The 17,951-nt window shown below is 53.1% G+C and overlaps 1 pseudogene; it reads right to left on the bottom strand.

Moving 5' to 3' along the window:
- Positions 1–8,011: 8,011 nt before the first annotated feature.
- LOC103682579 lies at positions 8,012–14,459 on the bottom strand (annotated as a pseudogene).
- Between the last annotated feature and the right edge of the window lie 3,492 nt (positions 14,460–17,951).

The raw sequence follows: 17,951 nt of genomic DNA, 5'->3' as shown, positions 1-17,951 counted from the left end.
ATGACCTGTGGGGTGGAAACCGCAGCTGCCTCCTCCATGTAGCTTCCTGTCCTCCCCAGCACCCATGTTGACTCAGGGGCTGAAAGCCATGGGCAGATGCCTCCCAGTCCTCCTGTCTCTCTGAGCTGCCTGGGCATGTTCCTGGCAGGGCTGGCAAGCACCGATGTCATCATTGTGGCTAATGCCTTGGGGACCGGGACGTGGGCTACCACTCAGCTGGAGATTTATCCTATTTTAGACTTTTCTATTTGCGCCTCACAGCGCTGCTTCTCTACTCTAATGGCAGCAGTTTCTACTGATCCAGCGCCTGTAAATAGCTGTGGCACACGGCCCTGCCTGGGGTGCTGTTTCCATCCCAGCTGCTGACCTGCAAGAGCTGGGGACAGCACAGATCCCCACCCTCCAAGGACATGGGCCAGCTGCTGCTTTACAGTGAGACGAAGAGCTGGGGCTCTTGCATGTGCACCTGCCCAGCCTCCCGGGCCTCTGTGCCTCTGTACCCTCACACTGTGCCCAGGCCCAGCGAATGAAGCCCCCCCCCCCCCCCAAGTAAGTGATCCACTACTTTAGTTGCAGTAGACAGCAGCGGTACCACAACTGCTTTAATTTAGCAACAGCTAAAAACGTCAACCACTTATCGGCCCACGAGGCTGCAGTTATGCTGCTGGCTTCTGGGGTCCCCTGTGGGGTATAGCCCCCAGTTGTCAGCTGGGCTGTGTGTCCCCTGCAGGGTTTTTACCAGGGGGCAGGTGAGGTGCCAGCAGAGAGAAGGTGTACCCTAAAGAGCAAGCTCTTTTCAACCTCTGCTTGTATGACATTGGCCGATGTCTTCTTAGGCAAGCCCCAAGCTGGATGTGGTCCTGGGAGGTGGGGGTGACTGGCCACCACTGTGGGGATGGACCACACTCCTTATAACAAGACATAAAATAACATGGCCGAATTGCTTGTGGTGCCTGAAGGTTACCCCTGTGCGAATCCCCTCTGTAGCTTAATGACACTGGCTTTCTGAGCAGGCATGTCTAGGGGCCAGCATATCACTGCCACACTAGATGAAGATGCCTTTTACTTTTAAAATTATTAAGGGTTTCTCAGGGCACGTGGATGGCTCAGGCGGTGGGGCGTCCGACTCTTGATTCCAGCTCAGGTCATGATCTCGGGGTCCTGGGACCCAGCCCCCTGTTGGGCTGTGCACTAAGCAGCAAGTCTTGGAGAGTCTCTCTCCCCCTTTCCCTCTGCCCCTCTCCCCCCTCATGTGCTCTTTCCATCTAAAGTAAATAAATAAATCTTTAAAAAATTATTAAAGGTGTCTAAATCAGAGAAAAACTCATAGAAAATATGGAAAATAAGGAAAAAGAATCAAGAAGAAAATGAAAACCACAAGCGATCCTCAAGCTGAGGGTATGTTGATGTTTGTCTTCCATTTAGTTTACTCTAAGCATGGTTTTCTCGATCAGCCTATCACAGAGTTGACCTGCCTGTTCACTTATTATTCATGTGGAACCTGGCCCCGCAGACACAGTGTCTGGGGGCGGCCGGATACTCTTGCATATCACAGATGAGCTAAACATTACTTGGGGTTGGGTATCTACGTTCCTTATCATTTCTTTCATTATTATGGATAATGCTTCAGCAAGTACTCTTTGACGTAGTTTTTTTGTGCCCATCTGTGATTATTTCTTTTGTTAGATTTCCCAAAAGGCCAAAGAGGATGAACGTCTCAAGGTTCTTGGTACAATTTGCTGTACTCTAAAGCCACTCCTTACAAGGTGAAATTTTGGAGTCACCGGCCAATCTTTCCAGGAGGTCCTACCTGCCACGGAGCCATCCTTGCTGGCTCGGGCCACCTGTCTCGCGTCTCTCAGAGACCCCAGCTAGCGTCCTGCATGGTGCAGGTGAGACCCTCTGAAGACAGGCCTCCCCTGGTGCTCTCAGACAGAGAGGACCTGTCTGCTTCAAGAGAGGGCCTAGCGAGATGCTCGGAAACTGCACGGCCTGACGCTCCAGATGGCAAGAGGGCGGCACGCAGGGCCCGACAGTGCCCCCGGGCCAAGTGCTTTAGGGGACAGATGGCATTTTACATATCATGTGTCTCCAGAGCTGTGCCCAGAAAAGGGGCTTGATAAAACTTTGTAACAGATAGAGGCTGGAGGACAGGGAACCAGCGATCATGACAGTGAGCCAAGGCAACCTGTCAGTGGGAGGGTGTGGGTGAAGCAAATGTCTGCGGGTGTAGATCCGTTACCAGAGGAAGTTAGTGACAGCTCCTTTACATATCAACATGCATTTGTTCCTTTTGGCATTGACTCTAGTTTGGGCAATCTACAATTCACAAATGGAACTGGGATTTCTGCAGCTCTAAGTGCGCATCGGTTTGAACACTCTCTTCTCCATCACTCTCGCAGGCCTGATCCCTCTCCGTTAGCAGCACTGAGGGCCACTTGTCCCTGAAATGAAGGCATCGAACAAGGGCTCTTAATCTTGGCAGCATGTTAATGTCCCGGGGAAGCTTGTAGAAGATGCTGAAGCCTGGGCTGACCCCAGGCCCTCTGGACCATACTGATGGGGTGGGGCTGGACACTGGTGTTTTTCGCAGGGTTGCTCCTACGCGGCTGGGGCTGAGGACCACAGGTACAGACAGCTGGGGAGACAAAGATGCCCCCTCAAAACTTACTTGGCTAACTTGTACTGATCTCAACGGGCGGAGACTCAATTCATATTGAGCATATGCTCATTTAGCAGTTTCTTTTTTAAAATTAAATTTTGAAGAAAAGTTCCATTAAAATGTTGAGCACGACAAGTAAAATGCTGCCATCTTGGAGAACGGCTGCCTGGCTGAGCGGCTCTGCCACAGGCGGACTGGCAGCTGCGAGTCCTGCCTGCCCTGTCCCTGCAGAAAAGTCACCTTCAGTTAACACCTACTCTAACAGTACTTAGGTAAGGAGTTGATTTAATCTGTATTAAAAGTGCTAACAGCAGGGGCCCCCAAGGAGCTAAGCTGCAGCGGGACTGCTAAAGGGAAACACCTGTTACTGTAGATGCAAGCCTCCTTTCTGTTAGAAGGGGGAATGAAACATGAGAGACTGTGGACTCTGGGAAACAAACTGAGGGCTTCAGAGGCGAGGGGGGTGGGGGAATGGGCTAGACTGGTGATGGGTAGTAAGGAGGGCACGTATTGCATGGAGCACTGGGTGTTATACGCAACTAATGAATCATGGAACTTTACATCAAAAACTGGGGATGTACTGTATGGTGACTAACATAATAAAAAATATTATAAAAAAACAAATAAAAGTACAGTAGACAGTAACACAAATCAAGATGAAGAAATGAAGAATTCTGGTAAAGGTAACTACCTTGCAAATATTAAAATATTTTATGATGTAATTTTATAATTCTTTTTTTTCTCTTATTTGATTAAAAAGAAAACTGCATAACACACAAAAAAATCAGGATGCAAATAAAAGGGGTGGGAGCAAATAGAACAGTGGAACAGAGTAGACTTAAGTGAGAGCTAAACTGTCAGACAGAAAGCACCCCTGAAGGCTGACTCAGCACCACCATTGTCATTCATCCCAGCATGAAGCCTCCCTAGCTCTGCTCAGACACTTCTAGGCATAGGGGCTGCCCTGACTCCTGGCAGCCACTCCCTGGCTGGGTGGTGCTGCCAACGAAGCTTAGAAAGTCCTGGCCTTTCCCAAGCACCCTCAGCACACCTAGCACAGCGCTGCACAGCTAGCCCCTGGGGTGGCACCTTCCTCCCTTGGCCCCTTCTCCTCATCTGACATTTACTGTCCTTGATAGAGAGGATGATGTGAAGTTGGGGTGCAGGTGTTGAGAGCACCCACCCTCCTTCAATCTGTCATCTTTAACATCACAATTCTGCAGCAGGGCTGTCCCCCGCCCACTTTCTTCACCTTTTTGTTTTAAACTCAGTTCCAATTCCACCCCTCCTTTTAAGAATTTTTTTTAAATTTTGAGATAACTGCAGATTCACACACAATTTTAAAAAATAATACAGGCAGATTCTATACACCCCTCACCAAACTTCCCCCTAGTGCGGGCGTCTTGCAAAACTACAGCCAGGAACTCGAGCTTGGCTCCTCATTCAGATTTCACCTGTTTGGCACTTGTGTGTGTGTGCGAGGGTGTGTGTACACACATAGTTAGTTCTATGGAACTTAATTACATGTGTAGACGCATCTGACCACCACCAAGATACAGTACAACCCATCCCCAACCCCATGAGGACCCCCTGCCGTTTGTAGCCACCCCCACCTCCCTCATGTAACTCCCCATCCCTTGCAACCACCAATCTGTTCTTCAACTCTGTAATTTTATGACTTCAAACCTGTTATATAAATGGAGTCATACAGTGTGTGACCTGTTGAATTTGTCTTTTTTTTTTTTTCAATCAGCACAATGCCTTTGAGATCCATTCAGGTTGTTGCCTATATTAGTCAATATTTTGCTTTTTACTGCTGTCCAATATTACATAGGATGGATGGACCACAGTCTGTTTACCGCTATCCATTGAAGGACATATGGGTCTTTTGCAGTTTGGGGCTACTATGAATAAAGCTTCTATGAACGTTAGTGTACAGGGCTTTTATGTGTGAATATAGTTTGCATTTTTCCAGGATAAATGCATGAGTGTGCAATGTCTGGGTCATATGGCAGTTGCATGTTTAATTTTTTAAGAAACTATCAACTGTTCATCAGGGCCATCATACCATTTTCCATTCTCACCAGCAATGTATGAGAGACTCAATTTCTCCGCATCCTCACCAGCATTTGCTGTTGTGACTAGTTTTTATTTTAGCTAGGTGTTTATTAGGTGTGCAGCGGCATCGTGGGGTTTTAAGTTGCATTTCCCTCATGGCTAAAGATACTGAACATCTTTTCATGCACTTATGTGCCATTCATAGATCCTCTTTGGTGAAATGTCTCTTTGTGCCTTTTGACCATTTTCTAACTGAATTGTTTGTTTTTCATTCTTGAGTGTTGAGATTTCTTTATATATTCTAGATACAACTCCTTTGCTGGCTATCTCCCTTTTCCCCTATAAAAACACCACCAAAGCTGTCTTTAACTTCAGTTTGCTTGAGGCTCTTGTCTGTCTCCACGTCGCTGCTGCCTGATGCCCTTTGCAGTGGCTCTCGCACTGTACCCTCTCCCTCCACCAGCAGGATCAGACCCTGCCTGTTCCCAGCCTCTTTAGCCTGCCCCGCCCAGCCCTGCTTCACAATCCACACCAGAGGCAGGAGGATGCCAGGGTTCCCAGCAGGCTGTGAGCCCAGGAGGCGCCCCAATGGCCGGGCCAGCCTGTGCCCCCATCCCCTCCTCTCCTGCAGCCTTGCTTCTGGGACCCAGCATGTAGCAGGAGCTCCGCCCCCAGTTTGCAGCAAACCAGCTTTTACCTCCTTCTTAAGACAGGAGCCCCACTGCGCACTTCCAACAAGTCTCCACCTGATTTCTTGGGTCTTCTCGGGCACCTCTTGTAGGTACGTGGCTCCCAGGCTCCCTAAAACAGGGACATGCACTGGGATGCTGGAACTAGAAGCCACCTCGGAGCTCTGGAGATCACCCGCTCCCTGACTCTAGTGGCCTCTGCTCTAGGAAACCTTGTTTTCACCGGAACAGGTTCTCTCCCTGTGAGGCCGTCCATCATCAGGGGCTGGGCCTCTTTCTCTGCTTGCCAGGCTGGCCTTTCCCAGGGAGTGCAAGATTATTTTTATTTATTTATTTTTAGATTTTATTTATTTATTTGACACACACAGAGAGAGAAAGCATAAGCAGGGGGAAGGAGCAAGGGGAGAGGGAGAAGCAGACTCCTCACTGAGCAGGGAGTCTGATGCGGGACTCGATCCCAGGACTGCGGGATCATGACCTGAGCAGGCAGATGCTTAACCGACTGAGCCACCCAGGCGCCCCAAAGTGTTATTGATCCTACTCTGTGACTTTTGCTGAGGTGAGGCTGAAAAAGATGAATAAATGCATCGCCATCCCCAGAAACTTCACTGGACCATGGACCCAGGCTATGATGACGCATGGGGAGAGCGGGGGTGGGTAAAGGAGGCTGGGAGCCCTAGGGTGGTGGGGGCACTCTGCTGGGGAGGCAGGAGCCTCCTCCCCATCCCTGGGTTCCCTGGCAGCCTCCTCAGTTACAAACTTCAAAGGGAGGTCTGTCGGTCTTGGCCTGATGATGCCGCTCCTCTGCTGAGAAGCCTCAGTGACAACTCGTGCCTCTGGCCCTGGCGGTCATTGATAAGGGCTCCCCGCAGACTCCGCGGACGGCGATATTTGGGGCCATCCACCCTGGGCCAGGCATGACACACACCCTGCTTCTCTTCTCATGCTGTAGATGAGAAAAGGCAGACTCAGCGCTGATGGAACTGTCCCAGCAAAAGGCGTAGCAGCTGGATTTGCTTGCAGGGCTACTGAGCTGCCCAAAGGGCATGCTCTCCCTGACCAGAGCAGCAGAGCCCGCTCTCTGCGCCCCATGTGGCAGCTGACCACTTGCATCATTGTCTCCATCCTCGCTGACAGAAGGGATGCCATGCCATGTGACCGTCACCCGCCCCCGTCCCCTCCCACCAGGACTGCAAGGGCCTTCAGGACAGGTGCCAGGCGTCCTGTTGCAGCCGTCCCTGTGGCCCCATCCATGTGGGCACAGGGCTGGTTTGTGGCTTATGCGGGGCAGGTCTTGCTGGCGACAGAATGAACTGGGCAAGAACCCCACAGGAGGAAGGATCAGAAGTTTCTTCCCTCATCTCTGTGAGACAATAGGAGATAGGGTTCTGGTGCCCTGACACCTCTTCCTGGAACGGGTGGCCAAGAAAGCACCTGCCACTGAGCCGGAGGAGTCATCCACCTCCCTCCTCCCCGATGGCCTCTGGACGTACTCAGCCAAGTCCCGCAAACGTCCCAAGTCAGGGCATTGACCCAGGCGGCAGATGCTCGTCCAGGGCTAGGGCGGCAGGCCCCTCCAGGCCACGCTTCCCCACTGGCTGTAGGTTCTCCAGTGCCCTCAGCTGCAGAAGGGCGTTTCCTCTGACTTGCTTCCCAATGTGCTTCTCCACCTCATTTGGAAAGATTTCATCCTCTCTGAGAAGTCAGAAAGTGGAGAGATGTGCTCCTTGACTAACTTACTCTAATTTCATATTATAGTGAATACACGTGACATAGAGCTTGACTGTCTTGGGCAAGAAGACAGACCTAGCATGCACTTCGAGAGGCTCTTCTGTGAGAGGCAAACAAGGTGCCTGAGGCTCAGCTGCCCCCATCCTGCTCTCTTCTCCCTGCCATGCCACAAACCAGCTGTGTCCCAGGCTGTTGACAGTCATCCCTCCATTCCTCGTAGGAGAGTGGCTGGCCACGGCTGATGTGAGAGGGCACCTGGGTCTCAGGGCCCCAGCTCCAAGTAACCTAACACAGAGAACCTAACACAGTGCTTTCTGAGAGCAGCTGATCCAAATTGCCCACATCATCACCCAAGTCTGTGGGTGCACTACGAAGCCCCAGGCATGTGAAGAATTCAGTTCATATGCTAAACTACTTCTTCCATTTCCCCTTCAGGTCAGTGGAACCTGGTTTTCGAAAGGGACCTCAAGATGGAAGAGGGATGCTGGGGGCTTTCTGGAGGCTCCCCACCACCCACATTTCCCACGCCTGGTCTTGCTGAGCTTGGAGGCATGCCCACCCCTCCTCCCATCTGCAGACTCTGACCGTCTACTGGGAGGTAAGGAGTTGCATAGTTAGTGCCCTGGCCTGGGCTACTGAGCAGACAACAGCATTAAGAGAGCAACAACCCTGTACCCTTGACGGAAATGTGTGGAACACCTAGTTGCTTTCTACATATCAGAGTTCTGGGACATCTGTCAACGAAATAACTGGGTGGCATCTATGCATGTGTGATTAATATGTTTTTTAATGCATGTCTGTTCTTTTTTTTTGACAATGGCTGAAAGAACTTTTTATTACTTTAACGTACAGAAAATTCAACAGCATCCACTTAGCCCAGTTTGGTGGCTGTTTCTTTAGCCTGTGCCTTTCCCAACTTGGCGATGTGAGCCACCGACTTTGGACCCAGGGCCTGCCTCCCCAGTGATGGCGGGTCTCATCGTATCTGTCATTGGAATTGGTCCTGATAGCTTCCACCAGCTTAGCAAGAGCCCCTTCTGAGTTAACCTGGGTGAAGGCACAGTGGTGCATGTCTTCCTGGGGACCAGACACCCCCGCCTGGCTTTCCCGTTGATAATGCAGTAGGGGACCCCCATCTTGTGACACAGGGTGGTCAGGAGGAGAGCCAGCTTGCTGGGATCCACATCGTGTGCAATCACTACCCGCTGAGCCTTCTTGTTTTCCACCAAGGTGGTGACAGTGTTCATTCCCGCTTGAAGGATAGGTGGCCTCTTAGTGAGGACATGCCCTTTGCTGGCAGCTTTCGTCTCAGCCTGGAGCAACTATCTCGGCTGCTTCTCTTGCTCAGTCTTCGGTCTGTATCGGTGAGCCGGCTTGGGCACTTGAGCAGTAGTTTGGTGGTCCAAGGCCCAGGTGAACTGGTTAAGCACGAGAGGCATTTTTAAATGTTTATAGAGAATAGCCCTTTGCTGCTGCAGCCAGATGGAGTGGTCCATTTGACAAGGTGGGTGAGGTCTCTTCTGGGTTGGATCCCCCCTCTGATGCCCAAATTCTTGGGCCTCTTCTCAAACATGAGATTGACCACCTCCTTGGCCTCCTGCTTCTTCATGTCTGCAGGGGCTGGCCGCCTTCCCTTCAGCTCGCTTCCTTTTTGACATCTTGGATGGCTGGAAGAGAGAGGCACATCTGTTCCTGTTAAAAAAAGAAAGGTGCAAATATAGCATTTTGGGTCAAAAGCAACCCTGGAGACCAGTGCCATCTCCCCAAGTACTGGAAGGGCCCAGGTGGTGCTGAGCCGTGGTGGAGCCCTGGGCAGTTTCTTATGCCAGGATTGTTCTTTTAACAGTAGGAATTGCATATGGGTCAATGATCAAATAAAGTTTTGGGTGGTTTGCAGAGTAACATATATTCATTGGAATACAAAACACCCTCTGTGAGAATGCATTTTTTAAATCCCAGCAAAGTTCAGTGGGGGTGTTCACTCAGCGTATTTGCTTGATGTGCAATTCACTTACTAATGTTAATCACGAGAATGCCCATCAGAAATCACAGGGATGGTTCTTAGAGCAGACGCCTTCCCTCTCAGAGTGGATGAACTGCGGGTCTGAATCATGGGTTCTGGAGGCTGCAAGGACGGTCTCCACTTTCCCATCAGTAAAACAGCACAAGAGAACTTGTGTGCAAAGAGCTAATAAAATTAAATGAGATAATTGGTAAAATGCTCAGAGCACAGTCACTGACAGCTAAGATCGTGTGTAATGCTAAAAAGGGGAGGGGAGCGAATGCTCCCTCCCTCTAGAGGCATACTGTTTAGCAGAAGAAATAGACTTGTATGCAACCAACCCTTGCATAAGGGTTAGAAACAAATGCGTGCTGGATAGATCGAAACTAGAAAAGTAACACTATCGCCCATAGGTAATTGCCCATATTTATTTTTCTATCCTGAAAGTGATTTGTTAGGAATTTCATTTAAGGACTAATGAGGCCAGTTAGAGAAACAGCCTGTCGGACTGAGAGCGGGCTTCTAGACCAGGTGTGGTGGGTCCACAGGTCAGCAGAGCCGCCCACCTGGCAGCAGGAGTGCAGCGCGTCAAGCCACACTCCATTTTTAACTGTACTTGCCTCCGAAGTCATAGTGTGAGACTCAGTCCTTTCATCCAGGCTTCCTCGACTTCCCCGAGGGGACACATATATGCTCCGCCAGCGTTCACAGACTGTGGAGCTGCAACCACCCCCAAAGAACCTGAGACCCATCCTGTGAGTTCACCCCAGACATGGCACAGTTCGTGTGGAACATCCGAACCCGTTTGTGAGTGTGTCCCTGGAGCTGCTGTATACACGCAGAGGACGTCACCCTGAGTTGCACATTAGGTCATCCGGGACGCTTCCACCCAGACCCCTAGTTTCAGAAGCTCGGGCAGGGACCCAGTGTTGGGACCTGGGGAAGCTTCCGTGTGATTCGAGTGCATGGCCAAGGTGCAGAATCGGTGAGTGAGCAGACAGGTGCCAGGTCCCAAGGGCAGCCTTCCAGTCCACAGGTGGGGCTGGGGAAGGAAGAGAGCCGCGGCCCTGTCAAAGCCTGCCTCCTCTGGTCCCACTAATGAACTTCAGCAAAGCAAACAGCCGGGACCTCCGCACTGTGGACACCAAACCTGCAGGTTTTCCGTTTCTGGTTTCCGTTGACCTGTCTGGCCTTCCTTGCTGAGGTCGGCCTGCAGCTGTGAGGAGAAACATTCCAGCGGAGGTCCCTGTGAGCCCTCAGGTAGACCAATTAGTCGTCAGTGGCCCCATCAAGCTTTACTGAGCATGAACCACATTCCAGGTAGTGGGTGCTCCCTGCTGAAGAAGCTGGCTGGCACAGAAACAAAAGGGGGCACAGAGAGCTTCTGGGGCAGGGCAGGTGGGCTGCAGGGGGCACCAGCTTCCAGAGGGAGGGTGGGATCATCAGGGCCTCTGAAACTCTTTGTACACGAGGTTAACCTTTTCCAGGGCAGGGCACAGTTGTTCTGGCTGGCTCTGGGCCTGGGGGGCCAGGGGTGGGGCTGGCATTCCTGGAGGCTGGGGAGCCACCTGATCATTCCCTGAATCATGAATGTCAGGGGCCAGGCTGTGAGTCATTAAGCTGAGGCCAGGCACTTGGCAAGGGACACTGCCCACGCCACCCACAGTAGCCGGGGTCCGTTTTGACCGATGAGGAGAAATGGTCAACTGTTTTTTGCACTGAAAGAAGTTATTATGGGAAAATATTTGGACTGTCTGTTTTGGAAAATGCAACCATTGTTGAGGAGATGGTCCTCTGAAGGCAGGAGACAAGGAAATTTGCATTAATTACTTGGTGAGCGGAGAGCCGGCTCTACGGTGCGGTTGACCGCATGTCACACTCCTGGCCCCGATTCGGAGCTTGGAGGCTCCTGTAGGGGCCAGCCAGGATTTTCATCCCAGGACCACTTAGCCTCCTTTCTGCTGCCTTAGTGTGGTGAGTAACGAAAGCCTCACGCCTGAGTGGTCTCAGGGCAGGCCCTGGGGCAGGGGGCCGGAGCTGCGAGCTGCAGGCTGCCGTCCCCAGGAGCAGACACTGGGCGTCGTCTCTCCTGAGCAGGGGCCAGGCTCTCTGTGCACATAGTGGCCATAGCCTGTGAGCCTAATTATCTGCATCTGACCAGTTTCTGTTCTGCACCCGACTTTCTGTTCAGCCCCAGCAGGGGTCCTGTGGTCCTTGTGCTGGAGAGAACCAGAAGGGTCTGGGAGGCCTCTCCTGCAGAAGGCACTTTACGAAGATTGTGCCACTTCATCCTTAAACCTGACAGTAGGTCTGTCATATCTACATTTCTAGATGAAGGATCCCTGACCTGAGATCACATTGTCAGTAGGGACTCAGCACTTGAACTTGGCTCTTTCTAACCCTGTGGAACGAGCCCTGCAGTAAGGCTGAGAGCCCAGTAGGGATGTGCAGTAGGGATGTTGGGAGGCCAAGTGGGCTCAGCAGCCTGGGGGCCTCTGTGGCTCAGAGTCTGCCTCCCCAGAGGCTGGCCTTCCTCTGCAGGGGAGGGGGAGGAGGTTCAGAGGATCATTCCTACATCTCTCGGCCCCAGGGAAGGGCCCTAAATCAGAATCATTCTATTCAGCTAGAGACCTTGGAGCTCAGGGTGCTGAGTACGAAAACAGGTGATTAGGCCGAAGTACATCTTGCCCCGTGTAAGAATGTCTCTGGTGCTAATGGCCATGTTGGGGTGCTGGGAATCTGGCTGTTGGGACAAGTGGGACTCTTGGCAGACTCCGGCCTTCCTAAGCATGAGATCGGGGCTGCAGGAGAGGACGGGAAGGGTGTGCCATGCTGCTAGTTGCTCCTGCCATCTGGGAGTGGCTGTCTCCACTTCTGCTCGGTGCTGGGGGCATGGCAGCTCACGCAGTGCAGGGAGTTAGCAATGGGCAGGGTGTGCGCACACTCCAGGCCCATGGAGAAGGCACCAGATTCGTCCCCATGCCTGCTAGCTGCATCAGCTGCCCTTTCTCAGCCACTGCCTCCAAACCTTCTTTACTCTACATCTGGATTGTCTGAGGCACACAGTGTGGAGTCACAGGCTGTGCCAAGCTCGCCGTCACTGGCTGCTGCACACTGCCAGGTTTCCATGAAGGCTGCTTCCCGAGCTTAGAGGACATGTCTCGCCTCAGGCCACCACCTGAGCCAGACAGCAAGGCTGAGTGCAGACCCCGGCCCAGGGGCAGAGGCAGCCCGTCTTGGGGGCCCTCGTGATTTGCAGGGTGGGTGTCATCCCTCGACTCATACTCTAGCACCAGACAGTTCATGGCGCACGGGAACTACCCACAAGGGATCGTCTCGGCACTCTGGGTGTCTCTGGGAGAAGCTGTAGGTGAGAGGGAGGAGAAGCGGGGACCAGAGAGGAAGGGAGGGGCATGTCCCAAGACTGGAGAGGAAGAGGCCAGCTGAGGAACTTACTGCAGCATCTCTGCCAGCAGCCTGGCTCGGGATGCCCGGGATCTGGGGCGGGAGGAGACATCCTTCTCCCACAGGCCCAAGGCTGCCGCTGCGACTTCACACAGTGCAGGGGACTTCCAGAGGCCAATCGGTCCTATGGTGACAGGGAGTGGAAAATGTGGGGAAGAAAACGCCAGTCCAGCTGTGACACGCACAAGGCCACTGTGGGATACTGACGTTTGTCCACTCTGGCTGGGAGTACAGATTCTGGTTCTGGATGGGAAGTATATTCCACGCCCAAGGCCTGTGGGTAGAGGGAAGTGTACATGGTGGGGAAGGGTCCACCTTAAGGGACAGCCCCCAAGATCCACACCCTCCCCCCAGCTGCCTGGCTGGCCCAGGTACAGGCTGGTCCCCAGACATCACCAAACATCCTGAACATAATCCAGTTCCCTGAATGTTGGCCTTTCACTGAAGAGGCCAGAGTTTGCAAGTCTTAATTCCCTTGAATTGGGGGTGGCAGGGACAGATGGGCGGCTGTGGGCAGCTGACACCCCCTGCTACCTCATCCTAACAGGTCTGGTCTGTGCTTTAGAGCATGGCTCCCTGAGTTCCAGGCAGAGGCTCGTATTTACCCGCTCAGAGCTGCACGGAGGCTCTGCGTCCGGAACCAAGTTAGGAATCATAGCAAGATTCTAGGAACAGCCAGCCCAACACATGGGAATTCCCAGGGAGTTATATAAGCTCAGAATCTGGCCTGGGAAGCTTGAGTTTAAGTTTCAAACAAATCTCAGAGCCCTGAGAGCATTTGGTGGAGGAGACGGAAACTGGGCTTGCTGCCTTCCTAAGGGACATGGGGACCTGTCCATTTGAAGGCCCTTCTCTTGTTCTTGCTCTAGGTCTAGCTGAGAACTCTGACAGGGGCCAAAGACTCCCTGGGGACAGGAAGGACCACCAGCCCTGGGGCTGCCATGGCCTCGGATGGGCTGCCAGCTTCTGGGCATCCCGTGGGCCCCTGGGGTAGCAAGGGAGTGACCGCAGGATGGGCTCTGAGTGAGGGCTTGGTCTGCTAGGGATGCTCCCTTCCCTGCACCTGTGGCCACATCCTTTGCAGCCCTGGGTTGGCCCCGAGCAGCGGAAGGGCACAGACTGAAACCTCCATGATTGCCTGGCCTCTCCTCCTCCCACGTGGTTCTCTTCCTCCTAATTGTCATCCAATACTGGTGTGCTGGATAGAGATAGAGCTGTGGGGGGGGGGGGGGGGAGGCAGCAGGCTTTGTGCTAAGATGGGGCAATGGTGTAGGTGCTTTATTTTGGGCAGTAACTCTGGGGAACAGGAGTGGAAGACATGGACAGCCAGCCAAGGAAGAAGGGATGTCTCAGAATTGTCCCCCAGAAAGGGGTTCCACAGGGCATCTGTTCAAGCATCCCCTTCCACCTCCAGCTTTCTGAACATTGAGTGCCCTGTAGGGTCCCTCACTGGGGTGACAAAAAAGCTTCTGGACACAAAGGGGCAGCCAAGGGGAGGCACGGCCAGGTGACAGTCACCAAAGCTGGTTGCCATGGCAATGGCTGCAGTAAGTGGTAGGCCTAGAGGATGTAAGGTGGGACCCAGAGGGCTATTTAGCTTTCAAGAAGCGGACAGCCATCCCTGGTGGCTCAGGAGAAGAGGCAAGGGTGAGACAGGAGTATCATCAGTACATGGGTCTCAGACATCTGACGCATTCCCTGGGAGCTGGGATGTCAGAGACTGAGGGCCTGAAAGCTCCATGCACGCCCAGTGCACTCACCACTCCCTGCAGGGCTGGCTCCTCACCTTCTCTCTGTCGGCCTCTGTGCGCTCACGCATGGTCCAGCACACCTGCTCCTGCCTCACCGCCATACGGCCCCTGCAGTCAAGGGTTCTTGAAAAACACCCAAAATGGAGATAAAGAGACACCCAGCAGAGGATAAGGAGACCAGGGAGGGTGATTGCAATAGACCAGGAGAGAGGCTGCGATATGAAAAATCCTTAGCAACCAGGCACAGGAGAGAACATACCCTGACTGGTTGCCCTGTGCTACGGTACAGCTGGTGGGACCTCACTGGGGCACCCCCAGGGCGGGGGCAGGTGGATGGAGTGGGGGCCCTCAGCAAGAGTGCACAAGGCCATCATGAACACAACAAGCAGAGAGGAACCATGGGACCCCAGGCAGAGAGTGTCACAGCCAGGGCCAAGAGGAGAGAGAGCGCTTCCAGAACATGGAGGGCACCTTGCAGAGCCAAACCAGGCAGAGCAAGCTAAGTGAAGGCAGGGCAACCACACCGAGAATTGGTTTGTATGTTGAAACTCACATCACCCCACTTTATTCTCACATGACTGAGGTTTCCAGAGGTGCGGGGTGGCCATGGGCTCTCACATGGCCAGGAGGCAGGGATGCGCAGGAGGGGCCACGTCCTTTGGAGCCTTCCTCTTTGTTTCTGTGGGGCTTGGCAGCAGTCAGGTCAGAGTGGCCATGGGCACTGGTCATAAATCAGCCTCAGGCTGAGGCCACCTTGCCTGGAATAGATCTACTCTTTCTCTGCCCTTTGTACCTGAGGACCCAGACTCTGTCCTGGGCCCTCAGCAAGGCCCTCCCTGGGCACTGCGGTCACAAGACCTCTGGGTGGAAAGCCAAGGCCTAAGGGGTTGGAGATCCAGCCCCTGCTTCTCTCTTTCATGTCACCCCTCAGCTGGGCTGACTGACTTGAGGTGTGGTCCTGCTTTCTAGACACTCAGAGTGACCACAGACATGCAGATGGACAGCCAGCGTCGGTCCAGGCTTGCTGGGTGGGAGGGCTGTGTACTCTGAAGAGTCCTCTGGCAGGCAGCTGGATCCCAGTGCTCCCTCAGGGCATCCGATGGGGTGACAGGGTGGAGGCATGAAGTAGGAGTCAACATGGGTGTCAAGGCCCTCTGATGGAAGAAAGCAGGGTCAGCTTCTTAGAGGAGAGTAGAGAGCCCTCCTCTGCAGACAGCTGCTCAGCTCCAGGGCCCCACTCTGTCTGGTCTCCAAGGTGGTGATGGGATGAGTGTCTGTGCCTTGTGCCAGCCAGCCTGACAGCAAGGTGGCAGTGCTGTGAGCAGGGCATTCTTCTAGCATATATGGATCTGTCTCGTCACTCCCTATCTGTGGGGAAGGGAAGCAGGCATCCAAATACAGAGATGGCATCGATTAGGATGTTTGGTCAATTCGACAGAAGTGAACAGAGCCAATAGGAGCCTGGGCCCAGGCTCATCCAGAGTCCCAAAAGCCAGTGCGGGCAGAAGTGGGGCTAGAACCAGGCCCCCGACCCCCTGGCTTCCCTGGTTCCCCTTCTTCCTCCCCTCTTCCCTCTCTTATGGCACCCTGACCTCCACATGCATGCCAGAGCCTCGTCTCCGTCCTGAGCCCCAGCAGAGCGGTGGCTGGCTTGAAGTATTCAAGGTATGGAGAGCAGTCTCTCTTGGTCTGGTTGTGAGGACACCACTCCCAGGCCACCAAGCACCGGCCTGTGGGCCCGAGCAGAGACATACCTGCAGCGGGGAGGGATTATCATTGTTGTTGACTAAAAGAGCGAGTTGCCACCCAAGTCGGGGGCACCTGGCACTTGGCCACTGGGGGCTCTGTCATCCGAGGCCACAGAGGGACAGCCATGAACCCACTGTGGCCATTGGGGACATCATCCTCCAGCCCCGAGTCAGGCTTCAGGGAGCAAAGAGACACATGGGAGGACCTCCCGGTTAATGCCCGTGTGTTGTTACAGAATGCGGGAGGTTAGATGGGAATGCTGCCAACTGTCACTCAGCCAGGCCTCCCTGGGTCTGGAATGTGGTCTTTGGAGGTCCTCTGGCGGACAGCTGGATTCAAACCCTGCCTGGATTTGAATCCCGGCAGCACCACTTTGTTTTGGCCTCAACAGAGTTGTTTAGTTGCTCTCTGTCTCAGTTTTCCCATCTGTGAAATGGTCATGGTAACAGTTCCTGCTGCATAAGGCTGATGGGAGGATAAAAATGAGAAAGTCTGTATAAAGCACTAGGCATGGGTCAGCAGAGTGAACCCTTGTACTTCGTACGCATTAACTGTCATCACAGTCAGGGATGCAGCTGACTTCTAGGACCCAGGCGTCCACACTTCCTGCTTCAAACCGTTCTCCACCTTTGCTCTTGTCTGCTTCCCTGACCGTCACTACCTCCCTCTGTCTTGCATTCCGTTCCCCCAGAAGGAAACTTCTTGTTTTGGTAGTTTGATCAGTAAGGAGCCCCCGCTGCTATTTCTGGAAGGGCCCAGCACCTGGTCAGACGGGCCAGGGTCGGGACAGCGACACCTGGAACACAGCAGTGCGACCACCGTGGAAGCTTTAGTAGCTGCTTTGCTCAGAAGGGGCAAGAATAGAAATGAAGCCTCGGGTCACCATTGGCATCTGAGCCAAAGCATGACCCAGATGAATGGCAGGTGAGAGGCAGAGGCTGAGGGATGGAGTCTGGCCTCTCCTTTCAGCAAACGCCCCCACCATCATGTGAAGAGGGTCTCCTTGCAGCCACAAGCCAGTGGTCCCCTTGGGCCTGTTACCCAGGGGATCCTGAGGGGTTATGATAGCTGGGATGGTTAATTTCATGTGCCACCTCGACTGGGTGAAGGGAGGCTCAAATAGCTGATAAAATAATATTTCCGGGTGTGTCTGTGAGGGTGTTTCTGGAGGAGATTAGCATTTGAATCAGATGAGTAAAGAAGATCTACCCTCACCAACGTGGGTGGGTGTCTCCAGTCTGTGGAGATGGAATAGAATAAAAAGGCAAAGGGAGGGTGAATTCCTTCTTGAGCTGACCGTCCATCTTCTCTTGCCCTCATACCCTGGGGCTGCTGGTCCTCTGACCTTCGGACTCAGACTGAATCACACCGCAGGCTTTCTTGGGTCTCCAACTTGCCGACAGCAGATCGTGGGACTTCTCAGCCTCCATCATCGTGTGAGCCAATTCCTGTAAGAAACCTCCTTTTATAGGTCTATATATACACTGCTGGCTTTGTTTCTCTGAAGAACCCTGATTAACACACAGACCCATAGTTGGGAGGGTTCCCGGGCATCCTCCCTTCCCTCCCCAAACACTACCACCTCCTGTGGTTTTCTTTACAGTCTTATAAAGAAATAACTGCAAATAAGAGAAGAGTGACCTAAGAGTGGTCTTCCTCTGGGACATGTGGACAGCTTCCTCCTTGGCCTTCACCATGGCTTAGCTCATTGGAGAGGCCCTTCCAGTCTGCCCATTTCTCTCCATGTCCTGGCCACCACCTTACGCAAGGACACCACCATGTCTTTCCTGGAACTTTGTGGTAGCTGCTTCATTGTTTTCCCTACGTTCCTGCAGTCCGTTCTC

This window comes from Ursus maritimus, unplaced genomic scaffold, assembly GCF_017311325.1.
Source record: "Ursus maritimus isolate PB19 unplaced genomic scaffold, ASM1731132v1 scaffold_6, whole genome shotgun sequence".
NCBI lineage: Eukaryota > Metazoa > Chordata > Mammalia > Carnivora > Ursidae > Ursus > Ursus maritimus.
Note: the sequence above shows the minus strand (reverse complement) of the source record. Positions and strands in the feature narration are given on the sequence as shown.